This window comes from Corvus kubaryi, unplaced genomic scaffold (genome assembly GCF_017639235.1).
Source record: "Corvus kubaryi isolate FWS band 111438036 unplaced genomic scaffold, C.kubaryi_AGA036_p1.0 137, whole genome shotgun sequence".
Classification (NCBI taxonomy): Eukaryota; Metazoa; Chordata; class Aves; order Passeriformes; family Corvidae; genus Corvus; species Corvus kubaryi.
In genome coordinates, this window is record NW_024580671.1 from 578,681 (window position 1) to 602,971 (window position 24,291).

At 36.0% G+C, this 24,291-nt stretch overlaps 1 long non-coding RNA gene across 4 annotated transcripts; it reads left to right on the plus strand.

Annotated features, from left to right (window-relative positions):
* Positions 1-1,400: 1,400 nt before the first annotated feature.
* Positions 1,401-16,905, plus strand: LOC121659490. Of its 4 annotated transcripts, none has more exons than XR_006014351.1 (3): positions 1,401-1,486; positions 3,386-8,132; positions 13,129-16,905. It is a non-coding gene; the product is annotated as an uncharacterized LOC121659490 (long non-coding RNA). The 4 variants fall into 4 exon arrangements; XR_006014350.1 differs by having other exon boundaries at positions 6,125-8,132; XR_006014349.1 differs by lacking the exon at positions 1,401-1,486 and having other exon boundaries at positions 1,493-8,132.
* The last annotated feature ends 7,386 nt before the right edge of the window (positions 16,906-24,291 follow it).

A 24,291-nucleotide genomic window follows, 5' to 3' on the forward strand; every position in this document is an offset into this window, starting at 1 on the left:
TACTTTCCCAGGATGCTCCACCTGGGACTGTGGTACAGGGTAGCATGTTTATTTCATGTGGATAAATCAGAATCAGATGGGTGAACTGCTGAGATTCATTCATGAATTTTTCAATAGGTCTGCAAAGGCTGTACAGCCAATGTGGAAAAGAAGGAGTCAGTGAAGGTTAAGCAATGAAATATTTTGATGAGCTGTTGGGATTGATCAAACTCATCTGAAAAACTCACATGAAAGGAAAGAGGTTTCATGAGCCATTTCAGAGAGACTAGTAGGCCACTGATAACAAGAGAGGCAAATAAGGGGAGAGCAAGACAAAGCTAGGGAGAGTGATCCCATCCATCTCAGAAGACCTCTTGACAAAGCCCCATACAATTCTGAGAGTGAAGAATATAAAGGGGAAGGTGTGTAGTTTTTCTTCTCCGTTTTTTGTTCTGGCTATAATTGTGAAAACTGTAGTAGAATTGTTGGGACCCTTGGCTTTCATGGGCTTCAATTACTCTGTATCCTTGGAGACTTTATTGTAAATCACAGTAATCCGATGCCTGGACTTCTGGAAAATGAGTGTCCTCAGGGTACACGTCTGGAAGACCTAGTCCTAGGTCTTGGCAGTCAGATTAGACATTCCTAGTCCTCAAGACTGATGTTAAACAGAGGTCTTTCAAGACATCATATTTAAAAGTCCAAAGACAGACTCAGTAATTGGATTTTATTGAGACTCAAAAAGCTTGAAAATTCACATGTCCAGTGGGAGAGGGGACCAAACCACAGCCTCCTGAATGATCAATAGAGGCTGCTCAATGAGGGTTGGACAAAACAATGCAGCCAGATATCTTAAAAGCAAAGCACAACAAAAGAAACATTATTTTAGAATGAAAAGCAGAAGCATAGCCCAAGAGAAAATAACAAAGCCCTTAAGCTTTGGACAGACACCAAAGACCCTTGTTTCATTTTTGGGCTGTCTTCATTTCTTTTACAGTAAAACCAGCCTGTCTTCTTGTTACTCCATTTCAGCCACAGCTATTTTAGAAATAATTGTGTCACATAAATCTCTTCCTGGTATCTGCTTTTGCTGTCCTCTTTCCCCATCACAGAACAAAGAAAATACTTTGATGAATTAAAATATAAAATAAGGAAACAAACCAAGGTATTTATTTTTCTGGTCATCAGTTTCTAAACACTTATATTTTCATTATCCAGTAATATACTTTATGATGTTACACTTTTTCCTTCTATCTAGCTGTCATTTATAAGAGTCAATTTTAGTGATTATATAAAGTGATGGAGAGCAGTCAAGCTGAAAGATCATCAATAACTGTAAATGATTAAAAAGAGTGTTTACAGTAAGGCACTAGTTTCATGACCTTTGTAACTGGTTACATTTCTCCTTTGTGTCAGTGTGACTGTCTCTTGGTTGATGGTAATGTGCAGGGACTGTAAGGCCTGCGTGGGATCAGTCAGGTCTGGTCATGGCCTCAGGGTCCGGAAGGTAAGCCAGATCAGAATATAGATTAATCTAAAATGAAAAGTGACCACAGAAAGAAAAAGAAAATCATCCAAAAAAGCAGTGCTTTTAAAGTACTGATTATGTTCCCATAATCTTGGTCTTTTTGTTTATGCAACTTCAAAATTTGTCTTCTGAATTACTGCTGCTGCTACAGAATATACTTACACATTCAGCAAACAAATACATAATTGAAACTGATTTCTGAGCACTTAGAGCCTGCAAGGAACATGTACTTTTTTGTCCTGAATAGAATAGAGTAAGTGAAGTTATCATATACAGATACTAAATTTAACAAGCTCAGGAGAGTCTATGAAGTACCTAATTGTCTGATTTTTTATGCTTGAAAAAAAAAAGAGAAGGAAATATAAAAAATAACTTTGTCAAGCAGATTTTCCTGCATGCCTTACAAGAAGACTTTTTCCTGTGTTTCTATTTTTCCTAAATTAATAAGCTCAGCAAATTCAGTGACAGAACCATTTCCTTTGTATGTCTGCTTGTGGCTCTTTCCTAAAAACATAAAACACTGCAAGGTGCATAAATGACAAATAAAAAAACCCTCAAAACATGAACAAGTTTCCCTAACTTCTGGAAAGGTTTGGGATTACTTTTATGTTAACTTTGCTGCTTTTTCTAGCCCAGGTGATAATTCCTTCAAAAGCTTTTAATGTGAAGTAAAGAATCAGCAGGCCAATTTCATTTAGCATGAGGAATTTTCAAGGCAAATAACAGAGTTATTTGTACAAGCTAAGTAAATATTAGAATGCATAAGAAGAAACAAACCCAAGGGATGCAAAGTTAATGTCATGAACCATTACAAATCTGGAGGGACTGATGAGGGAGAATCTACAAAAGCTATTTAAAGCTAAAAATCCTTTGAACATACTTTTATTGGACCTTAACCATTCAGAAGCACTCAGGAAATTGTCACCAAACTATTGCAAAGAAGAACAAAAAGTTTAAAAAGTCATTAAAATTATTTTTAAAAAAAGAAAAGTGCTAGTTCAAACTCTAAGTTATTAATAGAGCGCCTGTGACCCAGACTTCACCAAAATCTCCATTTTTACTAAGCCACTAAGAGCTGCACTTCAGAGTTGTGTTCATCTTGAACAAGTAGGTGACCGCGGCAGATATAAATAAGAAAGGCACTGTGAGTATTTAGAGCTTTTATGCCATCATTGTTATTGTCCTTCTGGAATAATTATATGTTACATCGCCCTTGACATTTGCAGCCTGGGTTTTGGGTAAGCTGTGGAAGGGCTGTTAACCACAGAACCCTTTTGTGACTTGACCATGCCTATTTTAAGACTTCAGAGGTGGCTGTCAGCATCCCCTTCAAAAGCAGGATTTGAGGGACCAAAGACTTTACTTTAGAGAGCACAGTATTATATGCTGGAGGTGTATATTCAGGATTTTGCAAATGCTGCATAGATGCCTGTATTTGCATCCACATATGCCAGAAACCCACAGAACAGTGCACAGCAAGCACACTCAGTGCAGGCTCTGCATTGGGAGTAGAACTCATGGACATGGTAGATATCCTATTGCTTGCTCTCAGCACTGAAAGGTTTTTTATTTGAACTGAAACCTGGATTTGATCCCTTACTCTAGCAGCTCTAGGTGAGAGAACTTATGATTTAGGCTGCAGTCAAAGGTATTGGGCTGAGACCGAAAAAAATAGTGTAGCAATCCTCACAGAAGTTATCCTCAGACAGGGGTCTCAGAGCAAGCCTAGCCTGCCCAGAGGGAAGGCATCAACACAACCCATCCTGGAGAAGAAGTCTTGCTTTGTATTATTCTCTCAGAGTTTGGATTGAATTTTATTAGAACAGAGTAGAATGAGCATGTACTTTCCTGCTTTCCTGGATTTAACTTCCTTTGTAGGACAACTCAGATTCTGGTCTTATAGGCATTCTTTCCCTCTGTGTTTCGGTGAGTGAATTTACACTTTCTTTACCTTGACCCAGTGTCAATAAAGGAAAAGAGAGCTTAAGCTGATTTTAGGGGTGAACTTAGTTTTAATGTGGCCAGCTCTGAGCAAAGGTGGGGGTTATGGCTGTACAAACTAGTCATGGCAAACAGTAGATATTTGGGGTCCTGGAAAACCAAGCTGTTACCACAACTGGGGGAGCAGCTGGCATATGTACCCTGGCAGCAGCTCTGGGAGAGGTGAGAGAAGCCCCTTCCAAGAGCAAAGTCATTACCTTCACTCCACCACCCCCAAATCTGCTGACTCTGATTGCTAAGATGTTGCCTGGCTACAGAGGGCTCACCATTCCTTAGACGACATCACCTACTTTTTGAGAAGCCTCAGACTACCTCTGAATTATTTTTCTTTTTATTTTTTTTTTTTGCTATGTAAATGATTAACCTAGGACATTAACTTGACTCACTTTGAGTAGAACTGAAATAAAATATTCCAGAGCTTCAACACAGATCCCCATATTGAGGGATATTCTGTGGGCTGTTCTTGCCAGGTTCATAGAACCAAATGGTAATTTAGGCTGAAAAGGACCTGCAGAAGTCATCTAGTTGGATCTCCAGCTCAAAACAACATTGGCATTCAAATTAGGTCTAGTTGCTGTAGGCCTTCTTCAGCAGAATGTCGATTATCTCCAAGATGGTGTCTAAGCCAGGTGGCAGGAAAGTGTTATTCTTCTGCCTTGGGTTTAGAGCCTCAGACTCTATGCTAACTTCCAAATAGGTGAAAGGAAACCAGAAAAAATCCATTTCAATCAGTTGCTTTCTACCCCTCTTTCTGGTTGAGATAGCCCTGAAGAGTAAAGATTGAAAATGTGAGGTGGGAAAACAAAGCTTAGGATCCCTATCAGGAATTAGCATTTTGCTTTAGTTCTGCCTGTATTCTGAAAGGCAAGGTTTCAGCCACAGCTGGCATTTCCCAGTGCTTTACTTTCAGAGGCTTCCCTTTCAGTGTATGAGATTTGTAGACCGGCATTTTTCAGAATCAACCTCTCCTGATTCTCTTCATGTAAATTGTCCTGGACACTTAATTCAGGGATTGGGATTCTGCTCAGAGGTGTTACTACACTAATGTGCAAAGATGCTGATATGTTATTATATCTAACCTTTGACTATGAAAGATTATAATCTTCAATTCTTAGCTATCTATTTGAAATTATACCTGTCAGAACCTCAAACAGTTTTATGTTCCTACCACTCTTTTATTATTTGAGAGATTTCAAGAAGAACCTTTAATGTTATGATGATGTATTTTACTCCCTGTTGATGGATAGTTTGCATGTCTACCAAAGCTCAAGCAAACTAGTAGGAATTAGAATTATTATTTTACACTAATCTATTCCTTTAATTTTAAAGTAATTAGCTGAGTTGGACAGCAAAACAACCCTTTCCTACAAGAGTCAGTAAATGGACTCTCTGTAAGAGCAAAAGCTGATTACTTTGATATAAAGAGGGACATTATTTTTTGCACCTCTGGAAAGCTGCCTAACTTGAAAGCCTCATAATCTGATTTTCATAAATCCTATTTAACACATTATTATTTTCTTTTTAACAGGCAGCACCTAAAGTGATATCACTCTTCTCTGATGCTACCCCTTCTTTTTCTTAACAGAATCCCACAACCCTACTTCTGCATAATTTGTATCATAGTCACCAAAATGCTATATTAAATCTAATCTTTTTACATTAATTTTATTTTAATAAAATGGCATACAGTTTACATTTCTACAATTATACTGACCCATATCTGTGTCAGATTTTAAGGTCCTTGCTGCATAGAAAAACCAATTCTTCTCTTCCAGCAACTCATGTGTCAATAAGATTTCAGTAAGTTTAATCTTTGACCTGAAGGAATGCATGCCAAAAAAGAGAGACAAAAACTGATTAACAGTTCATTTTTGCAAGATCTAGAGAACTGTACTGTAATCAAGACACAAAGGACAGACAAGGCAGAAAAAGACACACATTAAAAATAGAAATTTATATGAAATTCAAAGGACCAACTTTTTCCAACTGAAGAAATTTTATCTGATCAGAAATCCATCTTGAAAAATGGATTACTCCAATGTATCCAATACCTTTGTATACTCTGATGTATCTGGTGGATAACTCCCAGAACTGCTTTATCCAGCTGTATTTTTAATGTAATAAGAAAATGCATTTCCCCACCTTAATTTGGTGCTATTATACAGTCTAATGAAAATTAATTCTAACAAGTCCCCCATTATATTCAATATCTAAGTGCTTTGTTAAAAGCATTCTAGTAGACTCACAGTGTCTACTAGACAGCATCTTGTCTGGTTTGCCATTGCCAGAGGCTTCATGTAATCCCACACACAAATATGGCGATCATCTCCTTGAAAAGAGTACGTACTCTGGAGCAGGGATACTTCTCTGAAGGTTATTGGAAAACTTCTCTCACCTTTAGCTTCTTTCCAAATCTGCTTATTGATATCTGTTGTGCCAATATTGTTCTTGAGGCACATTAATTTCCTCTGCCGTGTGTTTAGCTTGCTGCAGCATTTTTGTAAAAGTAAGCAAGCATTGCCTTTCCGGGCAGGTAGCTGTGAATCTCTTCCTTTTGCCTGGCTAATTAAGCCACCACTCACGTGGCACTTTGTCTACACTATTATGATCTACCAGGGACTTACAGCAGGCTGCCCTAGCTTGGACACTCCGTTAAACACCATCTACCACAGAAGGAGAGACAGACAGACAGAGACACAGAGGGATAGACTCCACCTGCCAGGTTTGGTGAGTGAGCAGAAGTCCTCTGGTCTTTACCTCTCCTCACATGACCAAAGGTACATCTTCTAAACTTTCCTGCACATCTCCCTCCCAATTTTTATCCTTATTTCAGAAAAAATTTTCAAATTGATCCCTAGTTTATTTTTATGCCCACTTGTGAACAAATCTGTGCATGTGTCCACAAAAGAGACAGTGATTTCTCTGAGAAAAAAAGAACAGAGATACGCAGTGATGTTCTGAAACAAGTTCTGAGTTTGCATGCAAAAATTGAGTCTTAAAAGTAAGAATTTAGAATTGATAATGTTTTTTATTGTTCCCAGCTTCCATGTGATTTTAAAATAATTTCATTTTAAAATCAGTTCTACCCTGTAGAACTTTTTGTTGTGCAGACTGAAAATTCAGCAAGAATATTACGTATATAAGGGAGGAGTTCTCAGGAGCTGAAAATCAGGGTTATCTGGGAACACATTCATTAAAAAATTGAATTCTAGAGAGGTTCCTGAGAAAATAAGATAAAATACTAGCATGGAGGTCCTCCTCTAGTTGTTATGACTTCTGAGATGTGCTGGCTAATAGTGTGGCTGGCACAGAGGACTTCAGCTTTCATTCAGTCACAATGCCTTTTTATTCCTCTTCTTCTACTCCATAGCCAAGCAGTTTCTGTTCTATGACTACTTACTGAGTATCTGTCATTGCCCTTTATTGTGGCCTAAATATTGACTAAAAATTGAATACCACCATTATTAAATTATAGTCCTGTTTTTAATTTCACATTTTAAACTTTAAGTTTATTTGATTGCTTGTTTGGTTTTTTAAATTATTTTTAATCTTCTTCCCTGCTCATGCTAGGGACAGAGGTAGACTTTTTGTTAACACTAGGACAAAGTGGGCTGGGAAATGACTGATTTCATCCTAGCAAGTATTTTACAATTTGTCTTCCTTATGTTGAATGAGGAGTAGAAGATTAAACTCCTGTGTTTTGAAAGTAAGAAAATGTCCAAAGAGTGAAGAGTTTGAGAAAACATACACTTACTGATTTGAACAAGTAGAATTCCTGTGGCTGTATTCAGTATAAACATGTCCTTTAATCAGCAGAACAAAATGATGGCTACTCTCTTTCACAGCCCTCAGCAGCTCTGTACTTAGGAGCCTCAGCATTCCTTGTCCACACCAATCACCTGTTAGAATGAACTCAATTGTGCACATATGAAGTAATGTATGAAGATGATTTCATAAGTTAATTGAGAAAAATAAGTGGAAAACTAAGCAAACTAATATTTAAAATGAAAAGTCCTACATCTCCAACTCTGAAACTTCTATCTTTCAGAAAGAGAGGCGGATAATCTTTCTAGATCTTGAAGAGGCATGTAGGTTGGATAGCAGCCAGGCCTGTAGCCAGGTTCTTCAGTGAGCTGATTTCAGAACAAAAAGAAAGCACTTCTCTTCCTCCTACTACTTTTTTTGCTACCTACAGGTATTTAGTGCTGCCTCCATTTGCTGTCGATTGAGTGACATTAATCTAGGCCCTCCAGTTTTTTAATATTAATATCCTTTCAATTGAATCAGCCCATATGCCAATTATTTATCAATTCTTTATATTTTCTTCTGAGCTTCTTTTAACTTTTAATTTTTTTTCAGTTACAGGGATTTTTGTAGGAGGCTTAAAGTAATTATGGTTCTATTCACCAGCTATATTCCTAATTAACAATGATTCCTTTTCTAAGGTCTGTGGATGACATGCTGCTGCGTACAAGAGCTTTCACATTTAATAGGAAAAAGGAGGTACTAAAGTTTAACTTTTTTTAGGTGGGTTTTTTTTTTACATTATGTTATCGCAGCAGAATTTATTTTCATTTTCCATCCAGCTCTAGTAACTGTAACATCTGAACTTGCATATCACAAGGTAATAATTTTATTTCTGTGATTTAAGCTACTATGTGTATATATTTGTACCATGGAAAACTTTATATACATATATACATATATACATACTATCAAATTTTATGATCAAGATTTGAAAAAACATGGAATGCAATTTTATATACAGTGTTCTGAAGTTTGTGTGGTTTTTTAGTTCTCAGGGTATTGTTTCACTTTGATGATTGAGTTTGGATTATAAAAGACAAAGTCAGTTATTTAGAATAAAACTGATTAAAGAGGAAGGATTGTGAAACTCACCTGAAATATTTACCTTTTCTCCAATCTCAACTTGTCTAGCTTCAGCTTCCTGCTACTGAAGTCTTTATTTCTGAGATTTTCTTTTTCCTCTGTACACATCTTTAAATTATGAGATCAGTTGTCTCTAAGCTATTTCAGATGTCTCTACCTTTTGGTAATGCATTTCAATGCAATTGTCATTCTTGTCATTAAGATTAGAACATCCAAAGGTTTTTTCACCACTTTTCTTGAATTTGGAATGCAGTGTAGAGCTGAACACAGATTTCTAGACTACTCCAAAAGCAAAACAGCTTCTCCATGTTTCCATAGTAACTACCTACAAAAAGAAGATTTAACTGAGCCGTATTGCTCCTGTCTTGCATTGGGAGCTCATATTCGGTTGACTATGAACTGTCTCAAGATGTTTTCCTGGACAGAGTCTGGGAGGGTACTTGTGTTGCCTATGCTTGGAAAAATTATGTTGGCTTAGGGAATATCAGTGTTAACAAGGGAATATCAGTGTGTATGAATGAAATATGCAAAATTGTCTGATTTGCCCCAAACAGGCTACCCTGTAGAGCAAGATAATCACAAAACAGAATTAAAAGTAACCAGGGAATTACCAAGAGGCTCTGAAAACAAAAACGTCATCTTGAAAAGGTGTTATAAAGGAAGGCTGGAAATTTTTTAGCAGTGGAAGGAGACCACACAGTGGCCACAACAGTAGTCAAACCTTGGTGCTGCCAGAAGTGGCCCCACCACCATTTCAACCTGTCTAGGCCAGGCAGGGCTTCCTCCCTGCCAGACACCATGAGCATCATTCCAGCCAGTTCACCAAGAGTGCAGGTGAGAAAATGAGGAGCCCACACCCATTGGGTGCCCTTGTGAACTACTGGGGTTCTTTCTGGCATTAGTGCATAGTATGGAGCGTCTCCACACAGAAAAAGAACCTCCACATGTCCAAGAAGAAGGGTTGGTTTTAATTTTTACAAAGGTCTGGTTGCCTGCCCCTTTAATTATTAATTTTCCCTGAAGCATGTCAGCTGTCAAACATCTGAAGATTGTTTACATTCCAGGAAAACAAAACCAAACAAAATCTACTGTAGAAAATATAACAATTTAGAACTTTTTTTCTTCTAAAAGATCCTGAAATAGACAACCACTGGTCAAGAAATCTGTGATGTATTAGCTCATCTAAGTTACTAAGTGTCACTGTAATAGCATGCCTAATCACACTACATGAGCCTCTCCTCTCCACTATCTGAACTCTGTTTCCTCTGTTTTTAATGATTTCTTTTGTTCTTCCTTGGGTGCCTGGACAGCATTCTCACAGTCACTTTTCATCCCTTTCTCACAAAACAGCTGTAAATGCAGATGTTCTGCAAGGCCTCCCATCTGAACCGACCTTGGGGAAGATTCTTAACTCCTGTAAGTTGCTTGAGTACCACTTAAGTGTGTAAGACTTGGCTGATTCACACCATCTGGCCCTTTGAGCCACTCTGTGTTTATTTGCATAATTGAACATATTGTTTCAGGCTCATGCTGTTTAACTGTAAGATTTCCTGGCCAGAGGCTGTCATAACAGCGTACTGTACAGTCCCAAGGAAATTTAAAGAGCTATATAAATAGTGATAAAATAGCTCCATTTTCTTTTACCGCTTCCTAAGCCTACCCCCAAAGAGAAGAGCTTTCGCTACATGAGTTAGGTAAGACTCCTGGAGCCTGAGTTGGACAAGTTCCTGTCAAAACTAACACCTTAGGCTTTCTCAGAGTTAACACCTAACTTAGACTCTATAGACAAGGGTTAATACTGTAGGACCAACATTAAGGTTATTGACTTATTCTGTTATACCTTATACTTTGCTGTTATTTTTTCTATTCAGCTTGGTTAGATCATTATTTTACATTGATTTATTTGTGTTGCCCATCACCTTATGTCTTTGCTTTTTCTAAAGGGCTTCAGAAGGATTCTACTATCCAGTACAAAATTAAAGAATGTAGCCTGTTACTGTTACCATTAGTTGGTAGAGTGAAGAACCCCTCACCCAAGATCCAGATAAGAATAACATCCTATTCCTTATGCAATTTTATACCAGATGAACAAAAGGAAAGTACCAAGAGTTGAATTCTAGGTTTTTACTTGGTTTATAATTTCTTTGCCTTCTTAAACAGGAATGAAGAAGCACTGTTAGCCTGTGCAAAGAGAAAAAGTTTAAAATGTGGGAGACCTCATTTCTTTTTGCTGCAGAAAATTTCTGTGTGGTTTATCCCTTATTTGTTCTAGGAGAAATGAAAGTACTAAATGAATATGCCACTGTCTAATCCTCTTTTACATGGTCACAGAAAATGCCCCACTTTCTCCCTTCATCATAACAGTCTGGGTATAAGAATCTGGTAGGAGGAGGAAATATGGTTGGAGGAAACCTCATGCTCCTTATATTCCCTTCATAGTGTATGCCCATGAACATTCTTAGGAGGTTGTCCATGTGCAGCATTAAAACCCACAGTTCCCTCAGCCCCTTAATCATTGGAACAAAGAAGAATTATTTTGTTTGCCTTTTAAGTGTGTCTGTAGAGCTACAACCCAGATGTTACTATGCATACTCCGCTCAGAACAGTGCTTTGCAGTTTCAATGTCTTCATAGACTTCTCATATGTTCCTTCCTAATAGAAATATTTCCTTTTTCTGTATATAACTTGTGTTAACTCTCTGGGTGTTTTTTTTTTAATTGAATTTCATTTTAATTTTCAATGTTTGTTGTTTTGGTTTTTTTTTAAATTTTGCTTCTATTGATTAAAAAATATTTTTTTGTGTGCCTTGCTGCAAGGCATGCTGAATCCTGAATTCCTGCATTCTTTTCTCTGTAGTGTCTGTGACAATAGAAGTTGTCGTAATAAAAGTCATTTCACATTGCACAGTGTGACTCAGACTGATCAGATGGGGTCAGGAGAATCAGCAAATTTTTCCTTAATCTATTTTTCTCGAAGTTTTTAAAGTACCTTTCGTATCTAAGGCATAGTACAAATATAGAACATCTGGACATGAATGTCAAGTGATATGAAGAGAAATGAAAATATCTATATAAATATCTATATAAATGCTACTGCTTGCCACCTACATTTTGCAGAAATCAGTTTTATTCTGTTAATATTTTCTAAGGTATTGTAGTAATATGCAGTATTCTGTAACTATAATGTTATGGTATTTAAAACTAAAGTTGTGATTTTCCAGTAATATATATTCATATGTACATATCTATTTCAAATATTCATTTTCAGGTAACGGCAAGATAATAAAAATCAGAACAATAAAAACTTATTTTAAACTACATTTAAAATAAAAAAGAAATAAGTTTCAAAATAAAGCTGTTCTGATTTTTTAAAAATATGACAATATTTTTTTTTTAAACAGCCCTGCAAATCACCAGAGATTAAAATGGTGATTTGGGGAAGAGGGTATGTTTGGGTTTTTTGTTTCATTCATTTTGGGGTGTTTTATTTTGCTTTGGTTGGGGATTTTTGTATTTTTGATGGTGTTGGGGTTTTTTTGTTGTTTTTTTTGTTAGGGTAGCAAATCCTTTTAATCTAACATGTTTATCAAATATAGGAAACGTTAATTAAATATTTGTCTTGATTTGATTGCATTTTTTTTTAACAGTTGTTTTAACCAGCATTCGATAACTGCTTATATAAATCCTTCTGCATACAGTCTGAGGCCAAGTTGATCCTTCTTTTGCTATGGAAAGGGGAAATTAGAATGCAGGTCCTGTAGAGCTTGGAAATACCAGTGCAGAGTCGCACAATCTGGTGCTCAAAATCCAGGAGCTGTCTTTCTTGTAGCTAGTGGGGAGGAGACAGGGAGTTCCCAAAATTTCTTGCCGTTCCAAGGTCAGGCTACTACAAAGCACACTAGATATAGTGCATAATTGGCACAACAAATAAAAAGGATATATTCTCTTCAGCACTTTTGCTAGAATGTGGGGCACACTAAAGTAAATACTCTGGCTATTCCCATTTGCTGGGCTTTGGTTCTTATTGCATGGGTGACTCAGAGCAGATGAACTGAGTTTCATTTGGGTAAGAGAAGCCAGAAGGTGCATTCCCAAATTACATCTAAAGCACTCCAGCTACTGAGAACACTCAGTGCATGGGACCAGGCTGGAGACAGTTCAAAGCAAAGCATCCTGAAACAAATACATCATGGACTTGAGGTCCCCAACAAGATGTGGTGTTTTCTACAGATATGTTCCTAATTCTTCTAAATTAAGACAGAAACAATGAGAGATCATCTGGACCTCCCTTGTAGTCTGATAGAAAGACTTTTGGTTTACTTTTTCCTCTGATTTACTTTGTTATTTAGCAATATGTAATACAGCTGAGGAAACATTGCCAGCATTCATATATATTCTTTCTAGATTTTTTTTGTTTTGTTGTTGTTTTGGGTTTTATTTCCTTGTTGTTGTTGTTTTGGGGTTTTTTTTTGACACTAGGAAAGTCCTGCATGCAAGGCAAGATGTCCAGATTATATTCATAAGTCTGTAAAACTTTTGGGGAGAGTAGTTATCTTGTTTAACAGCAGCAAAACTTTTAATCTATAAAACAGATTATATTACTTGGCTACCTTATAAGGGTTCTGGGAATATGAATAAATAAATGTTGAAATTACTTCAATGAGAGGTATAGTAAGCCCACACAAAATCAAAATTTAAATTTAATGTTTATCTTTCCTCATGTGTATTTAGGCAAACTTGAATAGGAAAATTTCTATCTCCAAAACTGTTAGAAGAAATCAGATGCTTCAGATGACAAGAATTACAAAAAGAACCACCTCTGTGAGATTATTATGCAGAAAGAATAGCTAGAAGTCAAAAAAATAAGAGATTCCGTGGAATTTATGAATATGGAACTAACTTTTAAAACAGAAGACTGTGAGTGTTGCTTGGTATTTCGCATAACAGTTGCCTCTGCCTTCAAGAACAGATTTTGGGTTCTAAAATTGCAGAGCATGGAAATATCTACCTCTGTCTTACCCTTGTACTGGAATGGTGCAGGAGTTCAGGCATAGCTTCTATTGTATCTTAATTATCATGACTGGGACTCTTCCAGCACAAGGGGCCAAATACTTCCCATACATGCAACTTGTGAGAGAGCTCATGGAAACGTGCAAATGCTCCAGTTATGCTGGTGAGGCAGGAAGCAGGACTGTGGAAGAAGCAGGTTAGCAGAGTTTGCACGATGCTGTGTCAAAGGTTACATGCTCTGCAGTGCTCAGAGCCTGGCTGAAGGTGGGTATGTCTACAAACAGTTGCCATGTGGAGTCTTGGTCCTGCTGTGGGCCACCTTCTTGGAAGCAAGGCACAGTGGAGTCTGAAAAATACGGGTCAAAGTTTTCATGAGATCTAATCTGTGGACGCTTAATAAAAGTATCTTCACGGAAACAAAAAGTGAAGAATTAGCTGAACATTTGTGTTAAAAAGTCCCTGATTAACTCTTGAAACACAATTGTATTTGGTATTTTTTGGGGTGTCAAGTATCTGCTCTTTTTAAAAGAATATGTATCAGTTATGTGATAATATTTCACAAGTTTCTGAAGTTTTCAACATTAAAACCTTCTTAAGAAGTTTCTTCTGGGTGGTTTTCAGTTTCTGAATGAGTCAAATGGATGTTTTTACTGTGATACCTTTGAGCAACACACTTATTTATAAGTTTACTGTCAACCTCTTTTTTCTCCTTTGGTGACTTTGGGGTTTTTTTGTAAGCAGTGAGTATTGTAACGTGCTGGAGGCTGTGTTATGATATAACATTTATGTAAATCAGCATACACATGAAAAGATTCAAGACCAGCTCCAGATCTGGGGAAATCTGGATATACAAGACTGGATCTTTTTGGAAACCAATTACTGTTTTAAAGTCCTGTTGTTAAGAAGTCCTTACTGATGCTGGACGGAATCAAAAGCCTTCACTATTTTTGGGTGCAAGAGCCTCTTGTTTTGTGACTGTGAAGACTGAGTATTAACAGTATTTGAGATGGAAAATAGGCAGTGATACACTGCTTTCCTCGACCTGCACGTGCCCACTTTTTCAAAACTGGCAAGAGGAGAGCTATCATTGATACCTAAGATTGCCTGGACGTGAAACTAGGTTGGACATGCAGCATCCTAAAATTGTTTCCTGAAAAATTTCCTGCTTTGCTTTCACTAAAATTCATACAAATTTAACCATCATTTTTATCCCAATGGATCTTGAAAATTCCACCCAGAGGTTATGCAAATCAGCATGTAATGAATTTTAATAAAACCGAATCACGGATTTTGACTGATATAAATAATAAATATCAGTCTGTACTCATAGCTAATTTTTAATTTGTGTCACAAAACTATCTCCTGGTTGTAAGTTCTGCTTTACGATAGGTGTAGTGTCCTGATTTGCTGGTATCTGGCACACTGTGGAAACCTACTGCTTTTGCTGAATTTGACATGCAATTACAACATCATCATAAGCTGAACACATAGACTGCTGGAAGACTCTAGTATTTTATTCTGATAACTTTACTATTTTTTAAGTGACAGTCTTCACAGAACCACAACTAAAACATGCCTTTGATTTAAAAAGTTGGAAAATTTACTTTCCTCATAACATGAATTAATAAATGTAAGCTTTATTAAGCTTTATTATCTGTTGTGACTTGCTAGACAACTTTATTGCCTTGGAAAAAGAGATATATTCTTGCAATAAAATCCATACATCTTTGAGTGCTAAAAATCAATAGATCTGGAAACTACAGGTCACCATTCTGGCCTGCATATAGATTTTGGCTGCCTCATTTTTGAACAGCCAATAGGTAAAAGAAACTGTATTACATTAAAAGCATTTCAGTGCCAATGCTTTTTGCTGATGTTAGGGCAACAGATAACAAAGGAGTGTTGTGTTCATTTAAACCTTAAAGCACTTCTAGACTCGTGAAACAATGTATAAAGTCTGTTAAAATGGAGGAAGAACTGCAGTCACTTTTCAGTCAGTCTTACCGAAGAATAATTTCTAAATTGCCCGAACTAGGATAGACTGAAATATCCGCCTCATTCTCTTCTATGGTTAAAACATGTTCTTTATAGTTTCATGAAAATAAAGATAAATGTTTAGTAAGACCCAAGGGAATTGTTGAATAAGATGAAAATAATGTGAAAAAGAAAAGAATTTGGGTCTTGCACTTTCTTTATATCATGATGTTATTGAAAAGGATTGAAGAGTTTCTATTTTCTTGGGGAAGCCTTGTATTTTATTAGACCCTTTTACCAGATGCATTATCAAAATTAAAAAATTAAACACACCAGGCACACTTAATATAATTCTTTAACATTTGATCTTGTAATGATGCTAAACTATTTAGGGCTGAAATTTCATCAGATCTTTAAGAGGATTATCTAAATATTGGTTGAGAGATTAATAAGGGTTCCTTCCCCACCATTTTCATTCCCAGAAAAATGTTGTAAGTGTTAATGATTCACTAGGTGTCACTCTTATCTCTGTGGAACTGCCAATAGAAGATGATTCCAGCATGGCAGGAGAGAACATTCCCTTCTGGAAATGCTATCTCAGCTGGAATATAAAGCCATAGCCCTGGTAACTTGTAGTCATTAAGGAGTCCACACTCTTTTTCACATGAGCAGGACCATTGATAATCACAGCAAATGCCAAGTTGTCATCACTGTATTCTCGCTTGTTTAATGGTTTTTTTTTTTCTAATTTAAAACCAAATATGACTCACATTTCTATCTAAAACCAGTATTGGCATATACACTCAGTTGCATTATTCTTTACCTAAATGTACCTTAGTGGTTAAAATCTTGTATAAAGAGAGACTGTACCTCATTTAATAAAGAATTAAAATATGTAATCCTTTGAAAAAGAGAGATGGTAGGCAATAAATATTGTATAGGAGAATACAAGCACAAGGTATATGCCCCTGAATCTGGCTATGGCTGGAATTGTGAAATTATGGTGTGGTACTTCTTACACCTCCAAATTCCCACAGTAGCAGGTGGTCTTTATTTAACTAGTAGGTCCATTCCAAGGGACCTCATTTATGACTGAGGAGACCCAGCTCCGCATTCCACCTTTCAAAACAAAAGTTTATTTGGTCTCACTGTGTTCTGCCAGAGCTCTTCCTCTTTGCACGGATCCTCAGAGAATATTTCCCTACCTTAATTTTCAGAAGCATTTTAAGGCAAGTATAGAAATATGTGCTCCAGTCTCTAATATCCCTCTGAACATTAAGCAAGACTGAGAAAGACACGTCCAGAAATGCATTCATCTATTGGTTTAGAAATACCGGGCCTGGGCTCCAGTGTCCACATGTGGGGTTAACATTTCTCAGCTGTGAATGTCTTTAAGGACTGATCAACTCTGCTCCTATTCTGTGAATTCAACCTCTTGTTTATTTGGCCAATATTAGAAGGACTACAAAATGAAATATTTATCACTGTAATTTTCAAGAAAATAAAAGTCCAAAGGAAACACTATTTAGGGTCCATTTATCTCACTGTGTAAGTTTTTTTTAAAAGAAGATAAAGACAAGTTAGGCTTGACTTTGAGGTTGCTTAGTCTATTGTTCACAAGGCTTTAGACAAACCGTCCAGATTTATGTTTGTGCCTTTTTGAATTGTGACATGCACTGGAAGATTTTTGGACTAAGAGATTTCTATTAGGTTTTTACAGTTTTAACTTATTACTTTTTCAAATCATGTATTGTGTTCCAGTCACGTGATAGGAAACAGATTTGTGGAAGAAAATAATCTACATAATAATCAAGGTAAGACAGTATTGCAGAGAAACAGATTTTATTTGCAGAAATCTTCAAATAAAATGTCTGCATTATTGATTCTTTTGAGATAGCATCCACTGAACCACACAAAGATTTATGTTTCTGATTCCTGTTTGCTGCAAATGCTTAGAAAGACGTAAATATTCACCTCAAATGCTTTAAATCTAAAACAGCTTAAGTAGAGAAAGGGACAGATATGTAAAGGTTCAGAATGATGAAGTCTACATGTCAGTTTAATTCTGGCTCCTCTTATTTATTCTTTTAGTACAGGCCTACATGTCAACAAATAAAAATGTAAAGACCGAGTTATTTTGCTGCTCAAATAAATATGAACATTATCATGGGGATATTTTGTTCATCCTTTTTCTTTCGCATTGTTTAATGTCACTCCACTGTTCCCTTATCACAAAAAATACTTCCAGATGTCCAAAATTTTCTCCAGAAACAGGTATCTCAGCGAGAAGCCAGAAAAAATTGCAGCTGTTTTTATGTATCCACTTGTTAGAATGGATATAGAAAAATGATTTAACCAGTTCTGTAATAAATGGTTAAAGAGATAGGAAGGAAGGCTAAATCCCAGCAGATGTGCAAGAAAAAGGAGGTAGGAAAGCTTTATTGCTATGGTACTCTGAAAACTCAAAACCTTGGATTTGGGAATATACAAAGAGGTCACTGAGGTATATGCTAAGGAATGGGGTCCTGCTGGAGGATCTTCATTTAAAAATGGGGTGATATGGGGCAGCTGATGATCCTACCCCAGTTTGAACTAAATCACATCAGTCTGATCCCCTCTAGAGATCCACTTCCATAACAAAGTCGCAAATGTCATTATGAAAGTTTTGTTCAGCTGCAACTATTAATATAGCTGCTTATTTAAAGAGATCACCGGTAAGCTCTAAGCTAAATATCTCTGTAAAGTATTGCAGATTGGCTAGGTACTTGTTTCTGCAACTTGGAATGTGAAGAAATCCAAACTTGTTTAAATAAGCTTGAGTTTTTGAAAGTCTATTGCAAACTTAGTGTAGAAGAACTTTTTAAAAAGTTCAGTTAGTTTGATATTTTTCTATAAGATTTTGGAATCAGGAAAAATGGCAACAATGACATGCCCAGTTGCTTCCTTCTTCATAGTGAACCTTTACAACTTTACAAGGGGATTCTGCATAATTACTTCAGTCATTATTTTGATCCTAGCAAGAAAATTATGTACTAATACCATCGAGAAGATCAAAGTTGTATTTTGCAACAAATATTTTAAAAAATTATAACCTGTATTAAGGAGTTGCAACATATAATTTAATTTCAGGGAATATTTTTTTCCTCCTCAGAAGAAATAGTTTCAAAAATGATTGAGGAGCTAATTTGAAACCCCTCAAAATAATCATCAGAGAACTGAACACTTAGATTCATAAATGTAGGCCGTTTTTTTTGAGTGGTCTGTAATCAGTAACTTTGAAATCTTGCCCAGGACCTTTTACTGAGAGAATTTTGTCCTCTAATCAATACTTCTGTACATATTCTTCTTTAAATTCAGGAAGAATAATTGAATAACTTTGAAATAAACACAGTTTATTTTTCTTTCACACACATTTTTCTTTCTCTAGCAAAACTTTTCTATTTCACCAAGCTATTTAAACTTTTGCGCACTTAAATGATGTAAAAGTTTTAGGAATTTGTACAGACATCTTGTTTGGTGTCTGCTAGTAGTAAACCCATTGAATAGCCATGGCTTGATGCCATGACAGAGTATCATTTACAAAACAGGTATGTTCATTTTGCTATGCGACTCATTAAAATTTCCTAAATCAAAGGACGGTTTGGGTTGGAAGGGACCTTAACCATCATCTAGTTCCCACCCCCTCTGCCATGGGCAGGGACTCCTTCCATTAGACCAGGTTGCTCAGACCCCCATCCAACCTGGCCTTGAACATTTCCAGGGATGAAGCAGCCATACATTCTCTGCACAGCCTGCTCCAGTGCCTCACAGTAAAGAATTTGCCATGAATCCATGCTGTATGTTCTGATTGAAAATTGGGAAAAATATAATGCTGTGAACACAGATAACACAAATAGGAAATTGAAATATAGATCCTTTAGGTAGCTGAAGAACAAAGGCTTAAGACAAGTGTCCACTACATTTCTTCACTGATGTGATGATGTTTGTATCTTTAGAGAATAAGCACAAGGACACTCCTCATCAGAGCAGGACATAGAGCATTTCATCAAAATCGAATCAGTGATATCACATTCCATGTTTGGCAAGAATTTGAATTTCTCAGATTTTGTCAGATTTGGCTGATGATACCCTGCCCATAATTTTGTTTTAAGACTTAATATTTTCTCGTTTAAATATATCCTCTGGTTTTCTCATTTAAATGAGACAAGTCCAACACCCCTCTGAATCAAGTCCTTCTTGCTGCAGTAGAGTAGCTTCAGCGCATCATCTACTCTTGAATAGCTATAGGTATTTGGGATAGGAGGCTGGTGTCCTCTGTGCTCCTCTGCAGTTAGTGGAGACAGACAAGTCAAAGTTGGACATTTTCCTCTCAGAAGATCTTTCTTTAAGAGCCATAGAGAGAGGAAGAGATTTAAATCAGCAGGGAGATGAAAGGCAGCAACTTAAGCTGCCAATGTGATCATCACATGCTAAATATCCTTCATTGGTTTGACTACTTGAGAACTCAGTCACAACTTTAGCTTTGAAATACCAATAAACAAGTGATGCCTACCAAAGGAGTGGTTGATGAGTTTAGCTCCTTGATTTGCTTATAGATATAGCATTTAAACTTTATTTGTAAACTTGTACATCTCTTATACTGCTCATTTATTGTGCTTATTTACAATTGAGAGTCTGTTGGTTGCTTAGAGAATATCTACAGCACAGTTTTCCTCCAACACTTGAACAACTGCAATGTCTTAGCTCAATATTCATATGTGCTAAACACTTCTGTTCACTCAGGAATAACTGTTGTGGCTTGAACTTGACTTTCATTGTCTCTTTGTGACAGAAAGCTTGGTGACAGAAAAACCACCTCAGTGTAACACAACCAGAGTATTCATTTAAAATGTCATTTCAATACTGCCAGAAATATTTTCACTGTTTGCCTATCTTGATTGAAGATTCAATACTGTTTATTCTTATGAAAAATATGCAGGTTTCTATGTGCTTCTTGACTACTTGAACAGCTTTGCTGTGCAGTTTCCGTTTTGACAAAATCCTTGTGCTGTGACTCACCAGTGTCTCAACCAACTCATTCATTGTGGTCTGATATGCTGGTGCTTTTTTCTATCAGAGAGAGAACAGTACACTATATAGCTTTGCATGGCAGTAAACCTTTAATACTTGAACCTGTTTCTTTATCTTTTTTGTTTTACAATGCAGAGCACAGTTTGAATTTAATAGAAGAGAAGCTGTTGGGTTTTTGTTCTCAGAATAACTAGCTATGCCAAGAATAGCTTGATGCCATTTTAAGTCATTTTTCATTCTTTCTGCCTTGCATAGAATGCACCTCTGCTTTCTCATTAACAAAGTGAAAGAAAAAGTATGTCACTGAGATACATAATTGCTATGAATTTAAAATATTGTTCATGTATATTTTCATGCAAAAGTTGATTAAAATATAAATACTGATGCAAGTCCTTAGCTTCCATTTTGCAAGTAAAGTTAGTTTAAGAGGAATTTCTTCCAGCATGTCCTGGACTCCACTAATTTAAATAAGTTGATTAACAATAAACTATATTCCTGACACCTTTGCTCCTACTGCTGGTGTGGCCAACAATTTGTTTTTTTCTCAAATACAACTAGTTAAAAGTTTTTGCTTTACTTTGTTTTATGCTAAAAAAAAAATTACTGTAAAAAGAATCATACACAGACAACATGTAATTGTAGTTGTAGGTACTGCAATGCAAAAGACAAGCTCATAGTGATCTGAAAAGTATTATGATGTGGGTAAGGAGGTAGAGTTATCTTTTCAAGAGACAAGCTAACATTAGTAATGTTTGTTTCATTAGAATAATCTTTTGCAAATAAATTTCACTGGGTATTGAAAGCCCTATTATTGCAAAAGTGGGGGATTTCAAATTTTCTGGTTTGTTTCTGCTTTATTTTTTCTCAGATTATTTAGCTCTCTTCTGAAGAGACTGAACTGTATGTGGCTTTGAAAACTTAGCCTAGGACTGTAGAAGTGTAGACCAGATTTATGAGATTGGACTTGGGGCAGAAGGCTGAATTTTCTGTGTGAAAATTTTTCTGTATCAGATTTACATAGAAAAAAGGTAAGATTTACTTCAGTCTAGACTTGTCAAGGATGGTATGACTGTTTTATTTGTTAGCTAAAAGCCTATATCCTGAATAGAGTATACAAGTATTTAAAGCACAGACACTGACAGCAGAGCAGAAGTCAGTCCATTTGCTTTGTCTGAATGAGGCAGAAAACATGAAACAAGCCTGGCAGGAAAAGACAAAAAAACCAGAGACTTAAATCTTGAGAGGAAAGAAGGAAATGTTGTAAAGGAACCAAAATGAACTGTGTACAATTTGATTTGGATGAAAACCACTGGAAAGTCAATGGCTTGGAAAGCAAGACCAGAGGAAAGCAGGACTGGGGAAAATGGTATTAGTTTCAGCTCTTCAGAGCACTCGCTTTAAAAACAAAATTTGAAGTTTCAGCTCAAAGCTTTGGCTGATTTGAAGTCCCATCATGAACGCTCTTGACAATACCTATACAGCACTTGAATGATTCAGCACAAGGTTTATTCTGGTTATTGGCCCACAAAGCGTAGAGAAATGTGAGAATAATGATTTCAAGGCTCCATTACATTGGAGTAATAATTTATAAAGTGTTATAAAATATTAAATTTGGTAGAAAATAGAGCATAATCAAAAGGTTTATTTACTCTATTATACATTATATCACATTTCAAGTAGGGAAGACTGAAATCTACTCATTCTTTTTTCATTTTATAATGCTGTAAGGTTATGCATTTGCATTGAGATAGAATGCTTATGTCCTGAAGTGAGAATTTTTTGCATGACACGGGTCTTTACTAAGTTACTGCTTAGAGAATGGATGTTTTAAATAAGATTGGTACAGACAGACAGACAGACATGAAGCAAGTTTAGCAGAGAATCACAACCTGGAGGGGCTTCATCCTCACACAGGGGAAGATACCACAGAGAAGCAGAATGGCAACATCTTCTCACTGTAAGTGACAGCACCTGTTGATTCCCCTGGGAACACAAGTGCTTATTAACTCTTATTTGAAAGAGAAAATGACAGTGTGGTATCCCACTTTTAAAGGTTTACAAGGCCCTAAAATGGGTGATAATGCACAGACAAACATCCATGGAATAAAGTAGAACAGGAGAAACAAAATAGAAGAAAGAAAATGTTAGCCTTGTTTTGAGTTTTAAAAATGAAAAATACAAAACAACAACAACAACAACAACAAAAAAACCCAAACAACAAAAACAACCAAAAGAAACCCCAAATCATAAACTAGGGCTATTTTACATTTTCTTCCTACCTATTTTATTAGGCATAAATAAGTATGACTTATTATTAAGATGAATTGACTCATCTGTCTTCAGATACTACCTTTCATTGCAGCTATATTTCTCTATTACCCATTATTTATCACTTTCACATCCAAAATTCTAATTTTTATTTTTCCAAATAAATAAATAAATAGATTGTAATAATTGCAGTGGTGAAGTATTCTAAATTCTCAAGGATACTCTGTGTTTAAACAACTCATAGCTTGTGAATAGGTGACTGAAGAGTAACAAAGGAGATAGGATTCTTATTGAATATTTTGATTTCATATTCCAAGGAGTGTTATCATTTTTCTGTGCTACCTTTTATCTGTTTAGCTATGTTATCAGGTACTGCCATCACAGCAGAGTCTGTTATAATTTTTAGTGGGATGTAGCAAAATTTATTATTCCTGCTATGAATGAAATCTTATTGTTTGTTTTTATTCAAAGTTTGAAAAAATAGCTGAAGTACTAATTTCTTTAGAAGCCTTTGAAAAATCATGATGGCATTTGTATTGGTATTCTTAACAAAAAACATCTTGATTTTCATATTGCTGTATTTCAGTTTGTTGAGCAGATACAAAAAATATTTGGCTTAGGACAACTTAACACTAAATTTCCTTTTTTACACTCTGATTTATTGCCTGAGAGCAACTTTATACATTTGGGAAACATTATAATGCTGAGCTGACCCCAAATGATATACAAATATCTATTTGCTTTTGCAATTTTATGGCATCGTCTACTTCAGTGTCTAAGTAAATAAAATGTTCTCCCTGCATTTAATAGGGTCTCAACCAGGTCTGACCTTAAAGAAATAGGAATTGCTGACACAAACATGTTCAAGTAATTTTCAGTGCTGAGTGTTCTAAGAAACCTGTGCTTTTGGATTTTTTTAGTTGAACTTGAAGAGGGAAAAACAACAAAAACCTTTGGAAAAAAAGCTGATTTTGACTAATGTGTGTAATATTTTTTTTGCAAAGCAAAGTGGTTTAAAGCTAAATATAAACACTTTGTGAATATAAAAACTTATTATTTATCAATATAATGACTGTCTATAATGATTTAAGGTCTTACTGCTTCTTAATACCTTCTCTGAGAGCAGGCTTTAGAGAAGAGTCCCTTCTTGATGAAACGATGTGGTACAGCGAACTTAGCAAGTTAATTACTTTTGACATTTTTATTTTTGAAAGTCTGACATTACCTGTTGCTGCATTTCTGTAGGACTGCTATGTTTATGCTGAGAATCTCTGCAAAAACCACTTTTCTCTTTCTTTCTTTTCATTACAGTCGTTCTTTTTTGATTTCTCTCTTTTAATTTTCCTCCAAGTAGACCATCATTCTAGGGACATACACATGCTCACAACCTTGTGTGGGCAATTTCACTGAAGTCAGTAGGAATACTTATCTATTTAGATTAAATGAAAGTATATATAAAATCATGTATTAGAGATGACTTTCACCGGTGTCATTCACAGGCAGAAGTTTTAATAGACTAACCAATGATAACTGAAGACTAAGGAAATAGTGGTTCATCTGGGTATCTACAAA